Source organism: Salvelinus alpinus, chromosome 6, assembly GCF_045679555.1.
Source record: "Salvelinus alpinus chromosome 6, SLU_Salpinus.1, whole genome shotgun sequence".
Lineage (NCBI taxonomy): Eukaryota > Metazoa > Chordata > Actinopteri > Salmoniformes > Salmonidae > Salvelinus > Salvelinus alpinus.
In genome coordinates this window covers 12,162,410-12,182,141 of record NC_092091.1, presented here as the reverse complement: position 1 = coordinate 12,182,141, position 19,732 = coordinate 12,162,410, and the positions used below count along the sequence as shown (strand labels likewise).

Genomic DNA, 19,732 nt, shown 5'->3' with positions numbered 1-19,732 from the left:
ACCAAGACTATACTTTCAGGGATCATTTCTATAGTTCTTTACTTGAGAAATGTGTGTCTAAAGTGGAAGGTTTCACTATCCATGATGATGATTCAAGATATTCCCGTTCAGAGCATGAATCTGGTGGCTAGAAATGACTTTGCTCATGTTTCTTCCACCTTTGATGACTGTTCCTTGTTCTTCCATGAACATGGAAGAAGGGAATGTGTTCTGAGTGGATGTTAACCATGTACAACAAAAACTACTGAAAAGTCTCCAAAATTCTTATTGGTAATAAAATAAATCCAATAGAATCAGTCCTGAGACCCCAGTATAAATCTTCTTTTTAGTTTTCCGACTTTCATTTATCTCCATGTCCAACCCTTATATTTAGTTTCACAATGAGGTGTTTTACCATTTTCCTTTCAGGACAACCTTTGACCTTCCTTTGATATTCTACGTAGAAGAACCCTGTACCTTCTAACAACTCTTGTGTAGCTTGTGAGCGTCATAGAGCAAAACATGTTACATGTGCATGTTCGATAGGTTTTAGTAGTTTGTAATTCAAACCATTCTGTTTCTACAGATGTTTTTGTAAAAAAAAAAAAAAAACCCGGCCTGGGTCCCTTCGGGATCCATCTTCGTCTCACGAACACAGCTCTAACTCAGCTCCCGTTAATCACACAGACAAACTCTTGGTACCACTGGATGTGGAAGACAAAGACAAATCTGATGGTACAACCCAAACGTCTATAGCTAAAACACACAATGTTTAAAAGGGGTAGAATTCCACAAAAATAACCGGCTTTGAAATATGGATGGCTGTCCACCAACATTAGGTCATATTTTACCTGTTGGCAACCAGCATCGTTGACCATATTTCTCATTTGAGGAACCTTGCAATTCTCCATAATTAACATAATTTGATTGCAACAACTGTTGATGCTGAGAATGCAACACAAACCGGTGGTGCAAATGCTCTTTTCAAGATGCTCCACCTTGATCACAACAACTTCTACACCAAGACTATACTTTCAGGGATCATTTCTATAGTTCTTTACTTGAGAAATGTGTGTCTAAAGTGGAAGGTTTCACTATCCATGATGATGATTCAAGATATTCCCGTTCAGAGCATGAATCTGGTGGCTAGAAATGACTTTGCTCATGTTTCTTCCTCCTTTGATGACTGTTCCTTGTTCTTCAATGAACATGGAAGAAGGGAATATGTTCTGAGTGGATGTTAACCATGTACAACAAAAACTACTGGAAAGTCTCCAAAATTCTTATTGGTAATAAAATAAATCCAATAGAATCAGTCCTGAGACCCCAGTATAAATCTTCTTTTTAGTTTTCCGACTTTCATTTATCTCCATGTCCAACCCTTATATTTAGTTTCACAATGAGGTGTTTTACCATTTTCCTTTCAGGACAACCTTTGACCTTCCTTTGATATTCTACGTAGAAGAACCCTGTACCTTCTAACAACTCTTGTGTAGCTTGTGAGCGTCATAGAGCAAAACATGTTACATGTGCATGTTCGATAGGTTTTAGTAGTTTGTAATTCAAACCATTCTGTTTCTACAGATGTTTTTGTAAAAAAAAAAAAAAAAAAAAAAAACCCGGCCTGGGTCTCTTCGGGATCCGTCTTCGTCTCACGAACACAGCTCTAACTCAGCTCCCGTTAATCACACAGACAAACTCTTGGTACCACTGGATGTGGAAGACAAAGACAAATCTGATGGTACAACCCATACGTCTATAGCTAAAACACACAATGTTTAAAAGGGGTAGAATTCCACAAAAATAACCGGCTTTGAAATATGGATGGCTGTCCACCAACATTAGGTCATATTTTACCTGTTGGCAACCAACATCGTTGACCATATTTCTCATTTGAGGAACCTCGCAATTCTCCATAATTAACATAATTTGATTGCAACAACTGTTGATGCTGAGAATGCAACACAAACCGGTGGTGCAAATGCTCTTTTCAAGATGCTCCACCTTGATCACAACAAGTTCTACACCAAGACTATACTTTCAGGGATCATTTCTATAGTTCTTTACTTGAGAAATGTGTGTATAAAGTGGAAGGTTTCACTATCCATGATGATGATTCAAGATATTCCCGTTCAGAGCATGAATCTGGTGGCTAGAAATGACTTTCCTCATTTTTCTTCCACCTTTGATGACTGTTCCTTGTCTTCAATGAACATGGATGAAGGGAATATGTTCTGAGTGGATGTTAACCATGTACAACAAAAACTACTGAAAAGTCTCCAAAATTCTTATCGGTAATAAAATAAATCCTTAAGAATCAGTCCTGAGACCCCAGCATAAATCTATTTTTTAGTTTTCCGACTTTCATTTATCTCCATGTCCAACCCTTATATTTAGTTTCACAATGAGGTGTTTTACCATTTTCCTTTCAGGACAACCTTTGACCTTCCTTTGATATTCTACGTAGAAGAAGCCTGTACCTTCTAACAACTCTTGTGTAGCTTGTGAGCGTCATAGAGCAAAACATGTTACATGTGCATGTTCGATAGAGTCTCAGCTTTTCATAGATAGGTTTTAGTAGTTTGTAATTCAAACCATTCTGTTTCTACAGATGTTTTTGTAAAAAAAAGACCCGGGCCTTGGCCCCTTCGGGATCCATCTTTGTCTCACGAACACAGCTCTATCTCAGCCCCCGTTAATCACACAGACCAACTCTTGGTACCACTGGATGCGGAAGACAAAGACAAATCTGATGGTACAATCCCTACGTCTATAGCTAAAACACACAATGTTTAAAAGGGGGTAGAATTCCACAAAATAACCAGCTTTGAAATATGGATGGCTGTCCACCAACATTAGGTCATATTTTACCTGTTGGCAACCAACATCGTTGACCATATTTCTCATTTGAGGAACCTCGCAATTCTCCATAATTAACATAATTTTATTGCAACAACTGTTGATGCTGAGAATGCAACACAAACCGGTGGTGCAAATGCTCTTTTCAAGATGCTCCACCTTGATCACAACAAGTTCTACACCAAGACTATACTTTCAGGGATCATGTCTATAGTTCTTTACTTGAGAAATGTGTGTATAAAGTGGAAGGTTTCACTATCCATGATGATGATTCAAGATATTCCCGTTCAGAGCATGAATCTGGTGGCTAGAAATGACTTTGCTCATGTTTCTTCCACCTTTGATGACTGTTCCTTGTTCTTCAATGAACATGGATGAATGGAATATGTTCTGAGTGGATGTTAACCATGTACAACAAAAACTACTGAAAAGTCTCCAAAATTCTTATTGGTAATAAAATAAATCCAATAGAATCAGTCCTGAGACCCCAGTATAAATCTTCTTTTTAGTTTTCCGACTTTCATTTATCTCCATGTCCAACCCTTATATTTAGTTTCACAATGAGGTGTTTTACCATTTTCCTTTCAGGACAACCTTTGACATTCCTTTGATATTCTACGTAGAAGAAGCCTGTACCTTCTAACAACTCTTGTGTAGCTTGTGAGCGTCATAGAGCAAAACATGTTACATGTGCATGTTCGATAGAGTCTCAGCTTTTCATAGATAGGGTTTAGTAGTTTGTAATTCAAACCATTCTGTTTCTACAGATGTTTTTGTAAAAATTATTTTTAAAAACGGCCTGGGTCCCTTCGGGATCCGTCTTCGTCTCACGAACACAGCTCTAACTCAGCTCCCGTTAATCACACAGACAAACTCTTGGTACCACTGGATGTGGAAGACAAAAACAAATCTGATGGTACAACCCATACGTCTATAGCTAAAACACACAATGTTTAAAAGGGGTAGAATTCCACAAAAATAACCGGCTTTGAAATATGGATGGCTGTCCACCAACATTAGGTCATATTTTACCTGTTGGCAACCAGCATCGTTGACTATATTTCTCATTTGAGGAACCTCGCAATTCTCCATAATTACTATAATTTGATTGCAACAACTGTTGATGCTGAGAATGCAACACAAACCGGTGGTGCAAATGCTCTTTTCAAGATGCTCCACCTTGATCACAACAACTTCTACAACAAGACTATTCTTTCAGGGATCATTTCTATAGTTCTGTACTTGAGAAATGTGTGTCTACAGTGGAAGGTCTCGCTATCCATGATGATGATTCAAGATATTCCCGTTCAGAGCATGAATCTGGTGGCTAGAAATGACTTTCCTCATTTTTCTTCCACCTTTGATGACTGTTCCTTGTTCTTCAATGAACATGGATGAAGGGAATATGTTCTGAGTGGATGTTAACCATGTACAACAAAAACTACTGAAAAGTCTCCAAAATTCTTATCGGTAATAAAATAAATCCTATAGAATCAGTCCTGAGACCCCAGCATAAATCTAATTTTTAGTTTTCCGACTTTCATTTATCTCCATGTCCAACCCTTATATTTAGTTTCACAATGAGGTGTTTTACCATTTTCCTTTCAGGACAACCTTTGACCTTCCTTTGATATTCTACGTAGAAGAAGCCTGTACCTTCTAACAACTCTTGTGTAGCTTGTGAGCGTCATAGAGCAAAACATGTTACATGTGCATGTTCGATAGAGTCTCAGCTTTTCATAGATAGGTTTTAGTAGTTTGTAATTCAAACCACTCTGTTTCTACAGATGTTTTTGTAAAAAAAAGACACGGGCCTTGGCCCCTTCGGGATCCATCTTTGTCTCACGAACACAGCTCTATCTCAGCCCCCGTTAATCACACAGACCAACTCTTGGTACCACTGGATGCGGAAGACAAAGACAAATCTGATGGTACAATCCCTATGTCTATAGCTAAAACACACAATGTTTAAAAGGGGGTAGAATTCCACAAAATAACCAGCTTTGAAATATGGATGGCTGTCCACCAACATTAGGTCATATTTTACCTGTTGGCAACCAGCATCGTTGACCATATTTCTCATTTGTGGAAGCTCGCAATTCTCCATAATTAACATAATTTTATTGCAACAACTGTTGATGCTGAGAATGCAACACAAACCGGTGGTGCAAATGCTCTTTTCAAGATGCTCTACCTTGATCACAACAACTTCTACACCAAGACTATACTTTCAGGGATCATTTCTATAGTTCTTTTACTTGAGAAATGTGTGTCTAAAGTGGAATGTCTCGCTATCCATGATGATGATTCAAGATATTCCCGTTCAGAGCATGAATCTGGTGGCTAGAAATGACTTTGCTCATTTTTCTTCCACCTTTGATGACTGTTCCTTGTTCTTCAATGAACATGGATGAAGGGAATATGTTCTGAGTGGATGTTAACCATGTACAACAAAAACTACTGAAAAGTCTCCAAAATTCTTATCGGTAATAAAATAAATCCTATAGAATCAGTCCTGAGACCCCAGCATAAATCTTCTTTTTAGTTTTCCGACTTTCATTTATCTCCATGTCCAACCCTTATATTTAGTTTCACAATGAGGTGTTTTACTATTTTCCTTTCAGGACAACCTTTGACCTTCCTTTGATATTCTACGTAGAAGAAGCCTGTACCTTCTAACAACTCTTGTGTAGCTTGTGAGCGTCATAGAGCAAAACATGTTACATGTGCATGTTCGATAGAGTCTCAGCTTTTCATAGATAGGTTTTAGTAGTTTGTAATTCAAACCATTCTGTTTCTACAGATGTTTTTGTAAAAAAAAAGACCCGGGCCTTGGCCCCTTCGGGATCCATCTTTGTCTCACGAACACAGCTCTATCTCAGCCCCCGTTAATCACACAGACCAACTCTTGGTACCACTGGATGCGGAAGACAAAGACAAATCTGATGGTACAATCCCTACGTCTATAGCTAAAACACACAATGTTTAAAAGGGGGTAGAATTCCACAAAATAACCAGCTTTGAAATATGGATGGCTGTCCACCAACATTAGGTCATATTTTACCTGTTGGCAACCAGCATCGTTGACCATATTTCTCATTTGTGGAAGCTCGCAATTCTCCATAATTAACATAATTTTATTGCAACAACTGTTGATGCTGAGAATGCAACACAAACCGGTGGTGCAAATGCTCTTTTCAAGATGCTCCACCTTGATCACAACAACTTCTACACCAAGACTATACTTTCAGGGATCATTTCTATAGTTCTTTACTTGAGAAATGTGTGTCTAAAGTGGAATGTCTCGCTATCCATGATGATGATTCAAGATATTCCCGTTCAGAGCATGAATCTGGTGGCTAGAAATGACTTTGCTCATTTTTCTTCCACCTTTGATGACTGTTCCTTGTTCTTCAATGAACATGGATGAAGGGAATATGTTCTGAGTGGATGTTAACCATGTACAACAAAAACTACTGAAAAGTCTCCAAAATTCTTATCGGTAATAAAATAAATCCTATAGAATCAGTCCTGAGACCCCAGCATAAATCTTCTTTTTAGTTTTCCGACTTTCATTTATCTCCATGTCCAACCCTTATATTTAGTTTCACAATGAGGTGTTTTACTATTTTCCTTTCAGGACAACCTTTGACCTTCCTTTGATATTCTACGTAGAAGAAGCCTGTACCTTCTAACAACTCTTGTGTAGCTTGTGAGCGTCATAGAGCAAAACATGTTACATGTGCATGTTCGATAGAGTCTCAGCTTTTCATAGATAGGTTTTAGTAGTTTGTAATTCAAACCATTCTGTTTCTACAGATGTTTTTGTAAAAAAAAGACCCGGGCCTTGGCCCCTTCGGGATCCATCTTTGTCTCACGAACACAGCTCTATCTCAGCCCCCGTTAATCACACAGACCAACTCTTGGTACCACTGGATGCGGAAGACAAAGACAAATCTGATGGTACAATCCCTACGTCTATAGCTAAAACACACAATGTTTAAAAGGGGGTAGAATTCCACAAAATAACCAGCTTTGAAATATGGATGGCTGTCCACCAACATTAGGTCATATTTTACCTGTTGGCAACCAGCATCGTTGACCATATTTCTCATTTGTGGAAGCTCGCAATTCTCCATAATTAACATAATTTTATTGCAACAACTGTTGATGCTGAGAATGCAACACAAACCGGTGGTGCAAATGCTCTTTTCAAGATGCTCCACCTTGATCACAACAACTTCTACACCAAGACTATACTTTCAGGGATCATTTCTATAGTTCTTTACTTGAGAAATGTGTGTCTAAAGTGGAATGTCTCGCTATCCATGATGATGATTCAAGATATTCTTGTTCAGAGCATGAATCTGGTGGCTAGAAATGACTTTGCTCATTTTTCTTCCACCTTTGATGACTGTTCCTTGTTCTTCAATGAACATGGATGAAGGGAATATGTTCTGAGTGGATGTTAACCATGTACAACAAAAACTACTGAAAAGTCTCCAAAATTCTTATCGGTAATAAAATAAATCCTATAGAATCAGTCCTGAGACCCCAGCATAAATCTTCTTTTTAGTTTTCCGACTTTCATTTATCTCCATGTCCAACCCTTATATTTAGTTTCACAATGAGGTGTTTTACTATTTTCCTTTCAGGACAACCTTTGACCTTCCTTTGATATTCTACGTAGAAGAAGCCTGTACCTTCTAACAACTCTTGTGTAGCTTGTGAGCGTCATAGAGCAAAACATGTTACATGTGCATGTTCGATAGAGTCTCAGCTTTTCATAGATAGGTTTTAGTAGTTTGTAATTCAAACCATTCTGTTTCTACAGATGTTTTTGTAAAAAAAAGACCCGGGCCTTGGCCCCTTCGGGATCCATCTTTGTCTCACGAACACAGCTCTATCTCAGGCCCCGTTAATCACACAGACCAACTCTTGGTACCACTGGATGCGGAAGACAAAGACAAATCTGATGGTACAATCCCTACGTCTATAGCTAAAACACACAATGTTTAAAAGGGGGTAGAATTCCACAAAATAACCAGCTTTGAAATATGGATGGCTGTCCACCAACATTAGGTCATATTTTACCTGTTGGCAACCAGCATCGTTGACCATATTTCTCATTTGTGGAAGCTCGCAATTCTCCATAATTAACATAATTTGATTGCAACAACTGTTGATGCTGAGAATGCAACACAAACCGGTGGTGCAAATGCTCTTTTCAAGATGCTCTACCTTGATCACAACAACTTCTACACCAAGACTATACTTTCAGGGATCATTTCTATAGTTCTTTACTTGAGAAATGTGTGTCTAAAGTGGAATGTCTCGCTATCCATGATGATGATTCAAGATATTCCCGTTCAGAGCATGAATCTGGTGGCTAGAAATGACTTTGCTCATTTTTCTTCCACCTTTGATGACTGTTCCTTGTTCTTCAATGAACATGGATGAAGGGAATATGTTCTGAGTGGATGTTAACCATGTACAACAAAAACTACTGAAAAGTCTCCAAAATTCTTATCGGTAATAAAATAAATCCTATAGAATCAGTCCTGAGACCCCAGCATAAATCTTCTTTTTAGTTTTCCGACTTTCATTTATCTCCATGTCCAACCCTTATATTTAGTTTCACAATGAGGTGTTTTACTATTTTCCTTTCAGGACAACCTTTGACCTTCCTTTGATATTCTACGTAGAAGAAGCCTGTACCTTCTAACAACTCTTGTGTAGCTTGTGAGCGTCATAGAGCAAAACATGTTACATGTGCATGTTCGATAGAGTCTCAGCTTTTCATAGATAGGTTTTAGTAGTTTGTAATTCAAACCATTCTGTTTCTACAGATGTTTTTGTAAAAAAAAGACCCGGGCCTTGGCCCCTTCGGGATCCATCTTTGTCTCACGAACACAGCTCTATCTCAGCCCCCGTTAATCACACAGACCAACTCTTGGTACCACTGGATGCGGAAGACAAAGACAAATCTGATGGTACAATCCCTACGTCTATAGCTAAAACACACAATGTTTAAAAGGGGGTAGAATTCCACAAAATAACCAGCTTTGAAATATGGATGGCTGTCCACCAACATTAGGTCATATTTTACCTGTTGGCAACCAGCATCGTTGACCATATTTCTCATTTGTGGAAGCTCGCAATTCTCCATAATTAACATAATTTTATTGCAACAACTGTTGATGCTGAGAATGCAACACAAACCGGTGGTGCAAATGCTCTTTTCAAGATGCTCCACCTTGATCACAACAACTTCTACACCAAGACTATACTTTCAGGGATCATTTCTATAGTTCTTTACTTGAGAAATGTGTGTCTAAAGTGGAATGTCTCGCTATCCATGATGATGATTCAAGATATTCCCGTTCAGAGCATGAATCTGGTGGCTAGAAATGACTTTGCTCATTTTTCTTCCACCTTTGATGACTGTTCCTTGTTCTTCAATGAACATGGATGAAGGGAATATGTTCTGAGTGGATGTTAACCATGTACAACAAAAACTACTGAAAAGTCTCCAAAATTCTTATCGGTAATAAAATAAATCCTATAGAATCAGTCCTGAGACCCCAGCATAAATCTTCTTTTTAGTTTTCCGACTTTCATTTATCTCCATGTCCAACCCTTATATTTAGTTTCACAATGAGGTGTTTTACTATTTTCCTTTCAGGACAACCTTTGACCTTCCTTTGATATTCTACGTAGAAGAAGCCTGTACCTTCTAACAACTCTTGTGTAGCTTGTGAGCGTCATAGAGCAAAACATGTTACATGTGCATGTTCGATAGAGTCTCAGCTTTTCATAGATAGGTTTTAGTAGTTTGTAATTCAAACCATTCTGTTTCTACAGATGTTTTTGTAAAAAAAAGACCCGGGCCTTGGCCCCTTCGGGATCCATCTTTGTCTCACGAACACAGCTCTATCTCAGCCCCCGTTAATCACACAGACCAACTCTTGGTACCACTGGATGCGGAAGACAAAGACAAATCTGATGGTACAATCCCTACGTCTATAGCTAAAACACACAATGTTTAAAAGGGGGTAGAATTCCACAAAATAACCAGCTTTGAAATATGGATGGCTGTCCACCAACATTAGGTCATATTTTACCTGTTGGCAACCAGCATCGTTGACCATATTTCTCATTTGTGGAAGCTCGCAATTCTCCATAATTAACATAATTTTATTGCAACAACTGTTGATGCTGAGAATGCAACACAAACCGGTGGTGCAAATGCTCTTTTCAAGATGCTCCACCTTGATCACAACAACTTCTACACCAAGACTATACTTTCAGGGATCATTTCTATAGTTCTTTACTTGAGAAATGTGTGTCTAAAGTGGAATGTCTCGCTATCCATGATGATGATTCAAGATATTCCCGTTCAGAGCATGAATCTGGTGGCTAGAAATGACTTTGCTCATTTTTCTTCCACCTTTGATGACTGTTCCTTGTTCTTCAATGAACATGGATGAAGGGAATATGTTCTGAGTGGATGTTAACCATGTACAACAAAAACTACTGAAAAGTCTCCAAAATTCTTATCGGTAATAAAATAAATCCTATAGAATCAGTCCTGAGACCCCAGCATAAATCTTCTTTTTAGTTTTCCGACTTTCATTTATCTCCATGTCCAACCCTTATATTTAGTTTCACAATGAGGTGTTTTACTATTTTCCTTTCAGGACAACCTTTGACCTTCCTTTGATATTCTACGTAGAAGAAGCCTGTACCTTCTAACAACTCTTGTGTAGCTTGTGAGCGTCATAGAGCAAAACATGTTACATGTGCATGTTCGATAGAGTCTCAGCTTTTCATAGATAGGTTTTAGTAGTTTGTAATTCAAACCATTCTGTTTCTACAGATGTTTTTGTAAAAAAAAGACCCGGGCCTTGGCCCCTTCGGGATCCATCTTTGTCTCACGAACACAGCTCTATCTCAGCCCCCGTTAATCACACAGACCAACTCTTGGTACCACTGGATGCGGAAGACAAAGACAAATCTGATGGTACAATCCCTACGTCTATAGCTAAAACACACAATGTTTAAAAGGGGGTAGAATTCCACAAAATAACCAGCTTTGAAATATGGATGGCTGTCCACCAACATTAGGTCATATTTTACCTGTTGGCAACCAGCATCGTTGACCATATTTCTCATTTGTGGAAGCTCGCAATTCTCCATAATTAACATAATTTTATTGCAACAACTGTTGATGCTGAGAATGCAACACAAACCGGTGGTGCAAATGCTCTTTTCAAGATGCTCTACCTTGATCACAACAACTTCTACACCAAGACTATACTTTCAGGGATCATTTCTATAGTTCTTTACTTGAGAAATGTGTGTCTAAAGTGGAATGTCTCGCTATCCATGATGATGATTCAAGATATTCCCGTTCAGAGCATGAATCTGGTGGCTAGAAATGACTTTGCTCATTTTTCTTCCACCTTTGATGACTGTTCCTTGTTCTTCAATGAACATGGATGAAGGGAATATGTTCTGAGTGGATGTTAACCATGTACAACAAAAACTACTGAAAAGTCTCCAAAATTCTTATCGGTAATAAAATAAATCCTATAGAATCAGTCCTGAGACCCCAGCATAAATCTTCTTTTTAGTTTTCCGACTTTCATTTATCTCCATGTCCAACCCTTATATTTAGTTTCACAATGAGGTGTTTTACTATTTTCCTTTCAGGACAACCTTTGACCTTCCTTTGATATTCTACGTAGAAGAAGCCTGTACCTTCTAACAACTCTTGTGTAGCTTGTGAGCGTCATAGAGCAAAACATGTTACATGTGCATGTTCGATAGAGTCTCAGCTTTTCATAGATAGGTTTTAGTAGTTTGTAATTCAAACCATTCTGTTTCTACAGATGTTTTTGTAAAAAAAAGACCCGGGCCTTGGCCCCTTCGGGATCCATCTTTGTCTCACGAACACAGCTCTATCTCAGCCCCCGTTAATCACACAGACCAACTCTTGGTACCACTGGATGCGGAAGACAAAGACAAATCTGATGGTACAATCCCTACGTCTATAGCTAAAACACACAATGTTTAAAAGGGGGTAGAATTCCACAAAATAACCAGCTTTGAAATATGGATGGCTGTCCACCAACATTAGGTCATATTTTACCTGTTGGCAACCAGCATCGTTGACCATATTTCTCATTTGTGGAAGCTCGCAATTCTCCATAATTAACATAATTTTATTGCAACAACTGTTGATGCTGAGAATGCAACACAAACCGGTGGTGCAAATGCTCTTTTCAAGATGCTCCACCTTGATCACAACAACTTCTACACCAAGACTATACTTTCAGGGATCATTTCTATAGTTCTTTACTTGAGAAATGTGTGTCTAAAGTGGAATGTCTCGCTATCCATGATGATGATTCAAGATATTCCCGTTCAGAGCATGAATCTGGTGGCTAGAAATGACTTTGCTCATTTTTCTTCCACCTTTGATGACTGTTCCTTGTTCTTCAATGAACATGGATGAAGGGAATATGTTCTGAGTGGATGTTAACCATGTACAACAAAAACTACTGAAAAGTCTCCAAAATTCTTATCGGTAATAAAATAAATCCTATAGAATCAGTCCTGAGACCCCAGCATAAATCTTCTTTTTAGTTTTCCGACTTTCATTTATCTCCATGTCCAACCCTTATATTTAGTTTCACAATGAGGTGTTTTACTATTTTCCTTTCAGGACAACCTTTGACCTTCCTTTGATATTCTACGTAGAAGAAGCCTGTACCTTCTAACAACTCTTGTGTAGCTTGTGAGCGTCATAGAGCAAAACATGTTACATGTGCATGTTCGATAGAGTCTCAGCTTTTCATAGATAGGTTTTAGTAGTTTGTAATTCAAACCATTCTGTTTCTACAGATGTTTTTGTAAAAAATAGACCCGGGCCTTGGCCCCTTCGGGATCCATCTTTGTCTCACGAACACAGCTCTATCTCAGCCCCCGTTAATCACACAGACCAACTCTTGGTACCACTGGATGCGGAAGACAAAGACAAATCTGATGGTACAATCCCTACGTCTATAGCTAAAACACACAATGTTTAAAAGGGGGTAGAATTCCACAAAATAACCAGCTTTGAAATATGGATGGCTGTCCACCAACATTAGGTCATATTTTACCTGTTGGCAACCAGCATCGTTGACCATATTTCTCATTTGTGGAAGCTCGCAATTCTCCATAATTAACATAATTTTATTGCAACAACTGTTGATGCTGAGAATGCAACACAAACCGGTGGTGCAAATGCTCTTTTCAAGATGCTCCACCTTGATCACAACAACTTCTACACCAAGACTATACTTTCAGGGATCATTTCTATAGTTCTTTACTTGAGAAATGTGTGTCTAAAGTGGAATGTCTCGCTATCCATGATGATGATTCAAGATATTCCCGTTCAGAGCATGAATCTGGTGGCTAGAAATGACTTTGCTCATTTTTCTTCCACCTTTGATGACTGTTCCTTGTTCTTCAATGAACATGGATGAAGGGAATATGTTCTGAGTGGATGTTAACCATGTACAACAAAAACTACTGAAAAGTCTCCAAAATTCTTATCGGTAATAAAATAAATCCTATAGAATCAGTCCTGAGACCCCAGCATAAATCTTCTTTTTAGTTTTCCGACTTTCATTTATCTCCATGTCCAACCCTTATATTTAGTTTCACAATGAGGTGTTTTACTATTTTCCTTTCAGGACAACCTTTGACCTTCCTTTGATATTCTACGTAGAAGAAGCCTGTACCTTCTAACAACTCTTGTGTAGCTTGTGAGCGTCATAGAGCAAAACATGTTACATGTGCATGTTCGATAGAGTCTCAGCTTTTCATAGATAGGTTTTATTAGTTTGTAATTCAAACCATTCTGTTTCTACAGATGTTTTTGTAAAAAAAAGACCCGGGCCTTGGCCCCTTCGGGATCCATCTTTGTCTCACGAACACAGCTCTATCTCAGCCCCCGTTAATCACACAGGCCAACTCTTGGTACCACTGGATGCGGAAGACAAAGACAAATCTGATGGTAAAATCCCTACGTCTATAGCTAAAACACACAATGTTTAAAAGGGGGTAGAATTCCACAAAATAACCAGCTTTGAAATATGGATGGCTGTCCACCAACATTAGGTCATATTTTACCTGTTGGCAACCAGCATCGTTGACCATATTTCTCATTTGTGGAAGCTCGCAATTCTCCATAATTAACATAATTTTATTGCAACAACTGTTGATGCTGAGAATGCAACACAAACCGGTGGTGCAAATGCTCTTTTCAAGATGCTCCACCTTGATCACAACAACTTCTACAACAAGACTATACTTTCAGGGATCATTTCTATAGTTCTTTACTTGAGAAATGTGTGTCTAAAGTGGAATGTCTCGCTATCCATGATGATGATTCAAGATATTCCCGTTCAGAGCATGAATCTGGTGGCTAGAAATGACTTTGCTCATTTTTCTTCCACCTTTGATGACTGTTCCTTGTTCTTCAATGAACATGGATGAAGGGAATATGTTCTGAGTGGATGTTAACCATGTACAACAAAAACTACTGAAAAGTCTCCAAAATTCTTATCGGTAATAAAATAAATCCTATAGAATCAGTCCTGAGACCCCAGCATAAATCTTCTTTTTAGTTTTCCGACTTTCATTTATCTCCATGTCCAACCCTTATATTTAGTTTCACAATGAGGTGTTTTACCATTTTCCTTTCAGGACAACCTTTGACCTTCCTTTGATATTCTACGTAGAAGAAGCCTGTACCTTCTAACAACTCTTGTGTAGCTTGTGAGCGTCATAGAGCAAGACATGTTACATGTGCATGTTCGATAGAGTCTCAGCTTTTCATAGATAGGTATTAGTAGTTTGTAATTCAAACTATTCTGTTTCTACAGATGTTTTTGTAAAAAAAAGACCCGGGCCTTGGCCCCTTCGGGATCCATCTTTGTCTCACGAACACAGCTCTATCTCAGCCCCCGTGAATCACACAGACCAACTCTTGGTACCACTGGATGCGGAAGACAAAGACAAATCTGATGGTACAATCCCTACGTCTATAGCTAAAACACACAATGTTTAAAAGGGGGTAGAATTCCACAAAATAACCAGCTTTGAAATATGGATGGCTGTCCACCAACATTAAGTCATATTTTACCTGTTGGCAACCAGCATCGTTGACAATATTTCTCATTTGTGGAAGCTCGCAATTCTCCATAATTAACATAATTTTATTGCAACAACTGTTGATGCTGAGAATGCAACACAAACCGGTGGTGCAAATGCTCTTTTCAAGATGCTCCACCTTGATCACAACAACTTCTACACCAAGACTATACTTTCAGGGATCATTTCTATAGTTCTTTACTTGAGAAATGTGTGTCTAAAGTGGAATGTCTCGCTATCCATGATGATGATTCAAGATATTCCCGTTCAGAGCATGAATCTGGTGGCTAGAAATGACTTTGCTCATTTTTCTTCCACCTTTGATGACTGTTCCTTGTTCTTCAATGAACATGGATGAAGGGAATATGTCCTGAGTGGATGTTAACCATGTACAACAAAAACTACTGAAAAGTCTCCAAAATTCTTATCGGTAATAAAATAAATCCTATAGAATCAGTCCTGAGACCCCAGCATAAATCTTCTTTTTAGTTTTCTGACTTTCATTTATCTCCATGTCCAACCCTTATATTTAGTTTCACAATGAGGTGTTTTACCATTTTCCTTTCAGGACAACCTTTGACCTTCCTTTGATATTCTACGTAGAAGAAGCCTGTACCTTCTAACAACTCTTGTGTAGCTTGTGAGCGTCATAGAGCAAGACATGTTACATGTGCATGTTCGATAGAGTCTCAGCTTTTCATAGATAGGTTTTAGTAGTTTGTAATTCAAACTATTCTGTTTCTACAGATGTTTTTGTAAAAAAAAGACCCGGGCCTTGGCCCCTTCGGGATCCATCTTTGTCTCACGAACACAGCTCTATCTCAGCCCCCGTGAATCACACAGACCAACTCTTGGTACCACTGGATGCGGAAGACAAAGACAAATCTGATGGTACAATCCCTACGTCTATAGCTAAAACACACAATGTTTAAAAGGGGGTAGAATTCCACAAAATAACCAGCTTTGAAATATGGATGGCTGTCCACCAACATTAGGTCATATTTTACCTGTTGGCAACCAGCATCGTTGACAATATTTCTCATTTGTGGAAGCTCGCAATTCTCCATAATTAATATAATTTGATTGCAACAACTGTTGATGCTGAGAATGCAACACAAACCGGTGGTGCAAATGCTCTTTTCAAGATGCTCCACCTTGATAACAACAACTTCTACACCAAGACTATACTTTCAGGGATCATTTCTATAGTTCTTTACTTGAGAAATGTGTGTCTAAAGTGGAATGTCTCGCTATCCATGATGATGATTCAAGATATTCCCGTTCAGAGCATGAATCTGGTGGCTAGAAATGACTTTGCTCATTTTTCTTCCACCTTTGATGACTGTTCCTTGTTCTTCAATGAACATGGATGAAGGGAATATGTTCTGAGTGGATGTTAACCATGTACAACAAAAACTACTGAAAAGTCTCCAAAATTCTTATCGGTAATAAAATAAATCCTATAGAATCAGTCCTGAGACCCCAGCATAAATCTTCTTTTTAGTTTTCTGTCTTTCATTTATCTCCATGTCCAGCCCAGAAATATAGCTTCACAATGAGGTGTTTTACCATTTTACTTTCAGGACAACCTTTGACCTTCCTTTGATCTTCTACGTAGAAGAACCCTGTACCTTCTAACAACTCTTGTGTAGCTTGTGAGCGTCATAGAGCAAAACATGTTACATGTGCATGTTCGATAGAGTCTCAGCTTTTCATAGATAGGTTTTAGTAGTTTGTAATTCAAACCATTCTGTTTCTACAGATGTTTCTGTAAAAAAAAGACCCGGGCCTTGGCCCCTTCGGGATCCGTCTTTGTCTTACGAACACAGCTCTATCTCAGCCCCCGTTAATCACACAGACCAACTCTTGGTACCACTGGATGCGGAAGACAAAGACAAATCTGATGGTACAATCCCTACGTCTATAGCTAAAACACACAATGTTTAAAAGGGGGTAGAATTCCAGAAAATAACCAGCTTTGAAATATGGATGGCTGTCCACCAACATTAGGTCATATTTTACCTGTTGGCAACCAGCATCGTTGACCATATTTCTCATTTGTGGAAGCTCGCAATTCTCCATAATTAACATCATTTGATTGCAACAACTGTTGATGCTGAGAATGCAACACAAACCGGTGGAGCAAATGCTCTTTTCAAGATGCTCCACCTTGATCACAACAACTTCTACATCAAGACTATACTTTCAGGGATCATTTCTATAGTTCTTTACTTGAGAAATGTGTGTCTAAAGTGGAAGGTCTCGCTATCCATGATGATGATTCAAGATATTCCCGTTCAGAGCATGAATCTGGTGGCTAGAAATGACTTTGCTCATTTTCTTCCACCTTTGATGACTGTTCCTTGTTCTTCAATGAACATGGATGAAGGGAATATGTTCTGAGTGGATGTTAACCATGTACAACAAAACCTTCTGATATGTCTCCCAAGTTCTTATCGTTAATAAAATAAATCCTATAGAATCAGTCCTGAGATCCCAGCATAAATCTTCTTTTTAGTTTTCTGACTTTGATTTATCTCATGTCCAGCCCTGAAATTTAGCTTCACAATGAGGTGTTTTACCATTTTCCTTTCAGGACAACCTTTGACCTTCCTTTGATCTTCTACGTAGAAGAACCCTGTACCTTCTAACAACTCTTGTGTAGCTTGTGAGTGTCATAGAGCAAAACATGTTACATGTGCATGTTCGATAGAGTCTCAGCTTTTCATAGATAGGTTTTAGTAATTTGTAATTCAAACCATTCTGTTTCTACACATGTTTCTGTAAAACAAAGACCCGGCCTGGGCCCCTTCGGGATCCGTCTTCGTCTCACGAACACAGCTCTATCTCAGCCCCCGTTAATCACACAGACCAACTCTTGGTACCACTGGATGAGGAAGACAAAGACAAATCTGATGGTACAACCCATACGTCTATAGCTAAAACACACAATGTTTAAAAGGGGGTAGAATTCCACAAAATAACCAGCTTTGAAATATGGATAGCTGTCCACCAACATTAGGTCATATTTTACCTGTTGGCAACCAGCATCGTTGACCATATTTCTCATTTGTGGAAGCTCACAATTCTCCATAATTAACATAATTTGATTGCAACAACTGTTGATGCTGAGAATGCAACACAAACCGGTGGTGCAAATGCTCTTGTCAAGATGCTCCACCTTGATCACAACAACTTCTACATCAAGACTATACTTTCAGGGATCATTTCTATAGTTCTGTACTTGAGAAATGTGTGTCTAAAGTGGAAGGTCTCGCTATCCATGATGATGATTCAAGATATTTCCGTTCAGAGCATGAATCTGGAGGCTAGAAATGACTTTGCTCATTTTCTTCCACCTTTGATGACTGTTCCTTGTTCTTCAATGAACATGGATGAAGGGAATATGTTCTGAGTGGATGTTAACCATGTACAACAAAACCTACTGAAATGTCTCCCCAGTTTTTATTGTAAATAAAATAAATCCTATAGAATCAGTCCTGAGACCCCAGCATAAATCTTCTTTTTAGTTTTCTGACTTTCATTTATCTCCATGTCCAGCCCTGAAATTTAGCTTCACAATGAGGTGTTTTACCATTTTCCTTTCAGGACAACCTTTGACCTTCCTTTGATCTTCTACGTAGAAGTACCCTGTACCTTCTAACAACTCTTGTGTAGCTTGTGAGTGTCATAGAGCAAAACATGTTACATGTGCATGTTCGATAGAGTCTCAGCTTTTCATAGATAGGTTTTAGTAATTTGTAATTCAAACCATTCTGTTTCTACAGATGTTTCTGTAAAACAAAGACCCGGCCTGGGCCCCTTCGGGATCCGTCTTCGTCTCACGAACACAGCTCTATCTCAGCCCCCGTTAATCACACAGACCAACTCTTTGTACCACTGGATGCGGAAGACAAAGACAAACCTGATGGTACAATCCCTACGTCTATAGCTAAAACACACAATGTTTAAAAGGGGGTAGAATTCCACAAAATAACCAGCTTTGAAATATGGATGGCTGTCCACCAACATTAGGTCATATTTTACCTGTTGGCAACCAGCATCGTTGACCATATTTCTCATTTGTGGAAGCTCGCAATTCTCCATAATTAACATAATTTGATTGCAACAACTGTTGATGCTGAGAATGCAACACAAACCGGTGGTGCAAATGCTCTTTTCAAGATGCTCCACCTTGATCACAACAACTTCTACATCAAGACTATACTTTCAGGGATCATTTCTATAGTTCTTTACTTGAGAAATGTGTGTCTAAAGTGGAAGGTCTCGCTATCCATGATGATGATTCAAGATATTCCCGTTCAGAGCATGAATCTGGTGGCTAGAAATGACTTTGCTCATTTTCTTCCACCTTTGATGACTGTTCCTTGTTCTTCAATGAACATGGATGAAGGGAATATGTTCTGAGTGGATGTTAACCATGTACAACAAAACCTACTGAAATGTCTCCCCAGTTTTTATTGTAAATAAAATAAATCCTATAGAATCAGTCCTGAGATCCCAGCATAAATCTTCTTTTTAGTTTTCTGACTTTGATTTATCTCATGTCCAGCCCTGAAATTTAGCTTCACAATGAAGTGTTTTACCATTTTCCTTTCAGGACAACCTTTGACCTTCCTTTGATCTTCTACGTAGAAGAACCCTGTACCTTCTAACAACTCTTGTG

General features: G+C 38.6%; 20 non-coding genes across 20 annotated transcripts; all 20 read left to right on the top strand.

Moving 5' to 3' along the window:
* Nucleotides 1–3: 3 nt before the first annotated feature.
* LOC139579805 (small nucleolar RNA U3) lies at nt 4–219 on the top strand. Its single transcript, XR_011675820.1, has one exon. It is a non-coding gene; the product is annotated as a small nucleolar RNA U3 (small nucleolar RNA).
* A 782-nt stretch (nt 220–1,001) lies between these two features.
* Nucleotides 1,002–1,217, top strand: LOC139579812 (small nucleolar RNA U3). The gene has a single exon (XR_011675826.1). It is a non-coding gene; the product is annotated as a small nucleolar RNA U3 (small nucleolar RNA).
* Nucleotides 1,218–2,007: 790 nt separating this feature from the next.
* On the top strand, nt 2,008–2,222 carry LOC139579808 (small nucleolar RNA U3). The gene has a single exon (XR_011675823.1). It is a non-coding gene; the product is annotated as a small nucleolar RNA U3 (small nucleolar RNA).
* A 799-nt stretch (nt 2,223–3,021) lies between these two features.
* LOC139579863 (small nucleolar RNA U3) lies at nt 3,022–3,237 on the top strand. Its single transcript, XR_011675878.1, has one exon. It is a non-coding gene; the product is annotated as a small nucleolar RNA U3 (small nucleolar RNA).
* Nucleotides 3,238–4,041: 804 nt separating this feature from the next.
* Nucleotides 4,042–4,257, top strand: LOC139579860 (small nucleolar RNA U3). The gene has a single exon (XR_011675875.1). It is a non-coding gene; the product is annotated as a small nucleolar RNA U3 (small nucleolar RNA).
* A 799-nt stretch (nt 4,258–5,056) lies between these two features.
* On the top strand, nt 5,057–5,273 carry LOC139579963 (small nucleolar RNA U3). Its single transcript, XR_011675969.1, has one exon. It is a non-coding gene; the product is annotated as a small nucleolar RNA U3 (small nucleolar RNA).
* Nucleotides 5,274–6,073: 800 nt separating this feature from the next.
* On the top strand, nt 6,074–6,289 carry LOC139579941 (small nucleolar RNA U3). Its single transcript, XR_011675949.1, has one exon. It is a non-coding gene; the product is annotated as a small nucleolar RNA U3 (small nucleolar RNA).
* A 799-nt stretch (nt 6,290–7,088) lies between these two features.
* Nucleotides 7,089–7,304, top strand: LOC139579961 (small nucleolar RNA U3). The gene has a single exon (XR_011675967.1). It is a non-coding gene; the product is annotated as a small nucleolar RNA U3 (small nucleolar RNA).
* A 799-nt stretch (nt 7,305–8,103) lies between these two features.
* On the top strand, nt 8,104–8,319 carry LOC139579940 (small nucleolar RNA U3). The gene has a single exon (XR_011675948.1). It is a non-coding gene; the product is annotated as a small nucleolar RNA U3 (small nucleolar RNA).
* Nucleotides 8,320–9,118: 799 nt separating this feature from the next.
* Nucleotides 9,119–9,334, top strand: LOC139579939 (small nucleolar RNA U3). The gene has a single exon (XR_011675947.1). It is a non-coding gene; the product is annotated as a small nucleolar RNA U3 (small nucleolar RNA).
* Nucleotides 9,335–10,133: 799 nt separating this feature from the next.
* LOC139579937 (small nucleolar RNA U3) lies at nt 10,134–10,349 on the top strand. Its single transcript, XR_011675945.1, has one exon. It is a non-coding gene; the product is annotated as a small nucleolar RNA U3 (small nucleolar RNA).
* A 799-nt stretch (nt 10,350–11,148) lies between these two features.
* Nucleotides 11,149–11,364, top strand: LOC139579936 (small nucleolar RNA U3). The gene has a single exon (XR_011675944.1). It is a non-coding gene; the product is annotated as a small nucleolar RNA U3 (small nucleolar RNA).
* A 799-nt stretch (nt 11,365–12,163) lies between these two features.
* LOC139579935 (small nucleolar RNA U3) lies at nt 12,164–12,379 on the top strand. The gene has a single exon (XR_011675943.1). It is a non-coding gene; the product is annotated as a small nucleolar RNA U3 (small nucleolar RNA).
* Nucleotides 12,380–13,178: 799 nt separating this feature from the next.
* LOC139579934 (small nucleolar RNA U3) lies at nt 13,179–13,394 on the top strand. The gene has a single exon (XR_011675942.1). It is a non-coding gene; the product is annotated as a small nucleolar RNA U3 (small nucleolar RNA).
* A 799-nt stretch (nt 13,395–14,193) lies between these two features.
* On the top strand, nt 14,194–14,409 carry LOC139579933 (small nucleolar RNA U3). The gene has a single exon (XR_011675940.1). It is a non-coding gene; the product is annotated as a small nucleolar RNA U3 (small nucleolar RNA).
* A 799-nt stretch (nt 14,410–15,208) lies between these two features.
* Nucleotides 15,209–15,424, top strand: LOC139579955 (small nucleolar RNA U3). The gene has a single exon (XR_011675962.1). It is a non-coding gene; the product is annotated as a small nucleolar RNA U3 (small nucleolar RNA).
* A 799-nt stretch (nt 15,425–16,223) lies between these two features.
* LOC139579932 (small nucleolar RNA U3) lies at nt 16,224–16,439 on the top strand. The gene has a single exon (XR_011675939.1). It is a non-coding gene; the product is annotated as a small nucleolar RNA U3 (small nucleolar RNA).
* A 799-nt stretch (nt 16,440–17,238) lies between these two features.
* Nucleotides 17,239–17,453, top strand: LOC139579946 (small nucleolar RNA U3). Its single transcript, XR_011675953.1, has one exon. It is a non-coding gene; the product is annotated as a small nucleolar RNA U3 (small nucleolar RNA).
* A 797-nt stretch (nt 17,454–18,250) lies between these two features.
* LOC139579847 (small nucleolar RNA U3) lies at nt 18,251–18,465 on the top strand. The gene has a single exon (XR_011675862.1). It is a non-coding gene; the product is annotated as a small nucleolar RNA U3 (small nucleolar RNA).
* A 798-nt stretch (nt 18,466–19,263) lies between these two features.
* LOC139579945 (small nucleolar RNA U3) lies at nt 19,264–19,478 on the top strand. Its single transcript, XR_011675952.1, has one exon. It is a non-coding gene; the product is annotated as a small nucleolar RNA U3 (small nucleolar RNA).
* Nucleotides 19,479–19,732: the final 254 nt, after the last annotated feature.